The sequence below is a fragment of the Festucalex cinctus genome, chromosome 9 (assembly GCF_051991245.1).
Source record: "Festucalex cinctus isolate MCC-2025b chromosome 9, RoL_Fcin_1.0, whole genome shotgun sequence".
Taxonomy (NCBI): Eukaryota; Metazoa; Chordata; class Actinopteri; order Syngnathiformes; family Syngnathidae; genus Festucalex; species Festucalex cinctus.
Window position 1 is genome coordinate 12186476 of NC_135419.1, and position 5598 is coordinate 12192073.

A 5598-nucleotide genomic window follows, 5' to 3' on the forward strand; every position below is an offset into this window, starting at 1 on the left:
TCCTGAGAATCACATGTGACATGTCCATCTGGCTCATTCACCTGACCTGCTTGACCGTCTTCAACACAGTGGAATGGAAGCTCAAAGGCCACTGAGCTTGTGCATTTCAATTCCACTTCAGAGTTTGACCTGCCGTCATGCGTATTGCTCGCAATCAAAGCTTCACTCATGAGAACTCAGGTCGGCCAGCCTCAAAAGACTTCCTGTGCTTTTTCAGTTTGTGGGTCTGTGTGACTCTGTTCCAAGAGAACGAGTAGCCTCAACACGGGGTGTTCAGAGAAGACTGTTCGAAGAGCAAAATAATGAAAATAATACAAGAATAGCTTTGATATAGAGCCTGTAAAGGCAAGACAGCTTTATTTACTAGAAAGCAACATTATCATACAAAAGGCAGCTCAATGTGCGCCAAACAAGCAAAGACACAATACCTAAAAGCAGAAGTACACGGATTGAGAAGAACCATGTGTACTCACCGCAATCGACAGAAGTAATCCTGCTTCGCAAGGCGACGCATTATCAAACATTTGCGAAAGTGCTGAAAAACACGCCCAAAAGGTGGCCACTTCCATCAATCATCAATTCCAGTCAATGACGATGTCCACCTCTGCCTAAAAAAAAAGCATTTGCAAGCTCCAGCTAACGACATTCACAAGCAAAGCAGAGAATGTAAAAGCTTACCAAAATTACTCGGCAACATTTGAACAACCCCAAACACGTTTAAAAACGTTTAAAAGAAATTAAAGAATGTACAGTGGAAGTAAATATTAAAAGTAAAATACTTAAAAGGTCTTAATAAACAAATAATAATAATTAGAAAAAGGAAAGTTTTTAACACAGATTTAAAAGCATTGCACTCAAGGTTAATTTCGCTTCTGTTGGATTCTTATTCCCTTTGCATGCAGCAAAATGCTAAATGCTGCCTCACCATGTTTGCTTTAAACTCTGGTCTCCATGAATTGACCTGCAGACCTCATTCACGTCATCCATGAAAACGTTCTATTTCATCAGATTTCGTCACGTTCCCTTGTAATTTCATAAACCGGCAGCCCATTGAAAAGAGATACAATGCTGCCATCTGCTGGCCATAGTTAGTGAGTGTTTTTGATTCCACAACCCATTGACCAGGCAGCGCTCACTGCCCACTGATTAAAAAAAAAACAAAAAAACAAAAATGTAGTTAACGTCAACATTTATGGCAGCACACATCGTGATTTTACAAATCGTTATTAAACATTTTTGGCGGTCAAAGAGTTAACGTATATATTAGGGACCTGAGGTTGTTTTTCTATAAAACATGGCGAATCAATATTGCGATTTTTATAGTCTCCATTTTCTGGGTGTTTCTCTGTGAACATGGTTCAGATGCTAAAACGCTGATCCAGTGCGAGAGCAATATTTTTTTTATGTTAAAAATCAATCACCAGATTTTACAATATTGTATATAGGATAAAATAAACAACCTGACTGTAATCTTACTGCATCTGATTCAAAAACAGTTAGCAATAAAATGGTGTAGTGTCAATGAAACACAAAATCAGCCAATCGTGTCGCACGCTGTTGATAATGTGACGATATGTTGGCAGAAAAAAAGAAATGCTGTTATGGTTGTTCCATTTTGTGTCCACAAGGTCCCTCTGATGACTTACAACTTACTGTATACTGTACTTCCGCCAGATCAACTTTAGTAAGTTGAAGTTCGATGGATTTGCACGCTATTTGCATGGTCTCATTCTTTCACGTATTTTTTCACCTGAGTCATCAGAATTTCAAAGGAACAGCTGCAGAGATTTCATAATGTGATGCGAACAGCTAATAAGTTGTGGTGTCCACGTGATCCTTCAGTCATTTTCTACGTGTAATTGGACATTTGTACCCGTTATTCAACTGAATATCTTTTGCATAAATGCAGTGAAGCTGTTCAAGAGTGTAAACAATTCATCTGAAATATATATTTTTTTACTTGCGTGCTCAGTGTTTGGTAGCCAAGTAACAAGCGCTCCAGTATGAAACGATGGAGCAGAAGGACATTCAACAAAGGCCATGTTTCATTCTGCTTTTTAAAACGCAACACATTTTCAGTGATAAAACTTTTTGACAGTTCCGAGGAGCGAGGAATATTTTCAACAGGCAGCAGATGACATAGTTTGAATTAAGAGAACCATCGATGTGAGAAATTAAAGAAAATGTGGCCTTCAGATGGCAGATGAATTCCAGCGGGGTGGGTTGTGTTTTGATATAGGTCCTGTCCTCTCAGTTCTTTAATTCTCTCCAAATATCGGGCCTTGGCCTTGACATTTATCTTGTCATGATATCGTCTCACTCCAGTCGGCGTTTTCTTTAGTTAGGTGGAGAAGGTTCTGAGTTTGCAGAAGCAGACTTTGTGCACACTTGACAGTAAATGCCTGCAAGTAAATCCACAAAAGAATTTGTCATGATTTCAAGGGATTCACTGCTTGTTTTTCTGTAAAAAAACAACTAAATAATAAATAATACTAAATTTTCATTAATAAATTAATATACAGTCAAACCTCAGTTTTCGAACATAATCCGTTCCAGAAGGCTGTTCGAAAAGCGATTTGTTCAAAATCCGAAACACATTTCTCCCATTATAATTAATGTAAATAATTTTAATCCGTTCCAAGTCTAAAAAAAAACTTTTTCCAAGTTTTTTTTATTTTTATTTTTATTTTTTTAACTATTTTACACCATAAACTGCACTGTGTACTGTTTACCATAAATAGAAAAAATAGAAATAGACACTGTGTTATTTAGATATCTTATCTAAACTGATGAAAAAAAAACATTTCTTTTTTTTAAATTCAATAGTTCTGCGCACTACTTTCCTCTTTTCTTCACCAGCTTTACCACTTGCACTTGCGTTCTTTGGACCCATGATTAGGGGCTAATACTAAAAACTAAAAAAAATGATTTGCGTAAATAACAATGAACAGGTCTGCTCCGAACGAACTTTGAACACGAATGTGCTACGGAGGAAGCATCCTGGGCATTCGAGTTAGCTCGGCTCCCGAGTGAGTCACGTTCAGGTACGCTCGGCTTTTTTCAGTTTGGTTTGAGAGTAGAATTTTTGGACGAGTTCTGAGACATAAATTTTCTGGTTGAAAATCGATTTGGTTGAGAAAAGAAGCGTTCGAAAACCGATGTTTGACTGTATTTATATTGGGGGTGTCAGGCGATCAAAATTTCTATTCTATCTATTCTAAATGTACATTCTAAGTTTTCATACACAACACAAAAGCGAGAAAAAAATGTTAAACTAAAAGATGTGGCTGCGTTTTTTAGTCATTGATACAGGGATTTCATAATTCATAAAATTGAAATAAAATTAAAAATATGGACTTACTATAAAAAAAAATGAGTGTGATATTGATTTGTGTTGAAGTCATTTTTCAGCCACTAGATGGCATAATTATATTTGTAAGACCTTGGTGACAGCTCACTGCATTTTCTTTTCATATTAAGAGCTATCTAATCTGTAACAAGACGTAACTTGTGAAATTGTGCACATTTTTTAAATTGTTAAATACAACTTGACGTTAGTCTCCACAAATATATGCATTATAATTAAATTTATTCATGCTAAATTTTGATATATATATATATATATATATATATATATATATATATATATATATATATATATATATATATATATGTATATATGTATATATACATATATATAAAATAAAAAAAATATTTTAGACTATGCAGGGGAAAAAAAATAGTAAACGATGATATAGGCAATTGTCAGCTATCGTTGAGCATACTCAGACTGAGCCAATGCATTGCTCAGTGGTAAACTTCATTTTACCCTTACATGTAAATTAAGAATGTCAAAAAGCGAGTTGCCTGAAGCACATCTGCAATGCAAATCATTTGACTATCATGAAAGTGTTTCATCATCTGAAGGTTCTGCCTTCCCATTGTTCGGAGCGTTGGTCTATCCAGTTGTGTCAAACAAATCTCTTTTCTTCTGGCAAAGACAAATTAACAGCTGCGGGCAAGCACAAGAGAAGTTAAAGAGGGCTTAGATAAGCTACATGTTCAAAAGGATTTCTAGAAACTTCAGCACTAGTTATGAAAAAATGTCTTGGTGAAAATGTAAAATAATGTTCTCCAGTATGATGCTGCGTGCTGACGTAAATTCTTCCTTCAAGCAGAATTTATGAGCACTCAGTCACTCTGATTATGCAAGTTGAACATTTACTCAAGGACCCTATTTGGATCTTACGCAATCTTGCTCTGACACTGAAGGTGCTTGATGAGCTATCCGCATGATGACGCTCGTATTTCGGCGACTGAAAAACAAAAGATCACAGGGAATGAACAAACGTTACCTGAGGGCAGCTTGAAAAACGCTCGCTGATATTTCCTCCCACTTGTGATCGGAGCACAGCGGAGTCCTGCTCCCGCATGGCTGCATTCGATTCCTCATCAGCCTCTGCCCAGTATGATGGAGTCGAAGTTATGTGAGGAACAAGTGGGAAATGAAAACGCATCTTCGTGATGAGGTTATGCCACAGCCTTGAGGGTATATCCGCTGTTAAAGAATTTGCCTAATTGCTGGCGACAGACAGGATCACTTCAATTCCCAGCTAATTATAATTTAGAGGCAATAAACCCTCCAGTTATTGTTCTTTAGGTTTTTTTGGTAATGTAAAACACAAGCCCCATTTTGTGCAATAATAAAGTTTTCTCAAAAGTACACAAAATATGAAACATTAAGGAGGAAGTCAATGTTAAACATTTCTTGACAATATGTTATATGTGACCTTACTAGTCGAAACATGATTTTCTGATTAATATTACTTTTTATTATTGTGGAATATGAGTTCTGAAGAAAAATCCAGCCGTTTTTGATCCAGCTCAGGGGCGGCCATTTTGCCTCTTGCTGTCGACTGAAGATGACATCACAGTTGTACAGGTCCCAGGCAACGACCAATCACAGCTCACCTGTGTTCTGAAGCTCAGCTGTGATTGGTTGTTAGCTGAGACTTGAGCAACTGTGATATCATCTTCAGTCGACAGTAGGTGGCAAAATGGCCGCCTTCTGATATTGATTAAAACTGCTGGATTTTGCTGCCTAATTCATATTCTGCTAACGCAATATTAATCAGGATACCATATTTAGAATAGTGGGGCTGCATAAAACATACTATTGTCAATATTTTTTTTAATTAATTAATTAATTAATTATTTTTTTTGACTTCCCTTTTAAATAATTGAATGGCAGTCATTTTAGAGTATTTTGCCATTTTCAAGACCTACAGGATATTGTGTTCAATAATTTTCTATACACCAAATCAAGCACCTATAATCAGCAGTAGAAATGGGTAGGCTTGACAAAATGCAACAGTTCGTCCCAAATTGTGCTGATCTCATATCTAAATTGGTGCAACACTGCCATCTACTGGTGGTTGGGCATCAGTAAAGTTGTTTCCATTGTTTCCAATTTTGTAAAGTTGTTTAAATTTTCAGGAGTGTAGCATCAGATGTTGACAACAAAATGGTAGACTTTGTAGTATAGTATACTTGCTAACGGCAGTGAAATATACAATTAATCTAAACAGACAATCAATT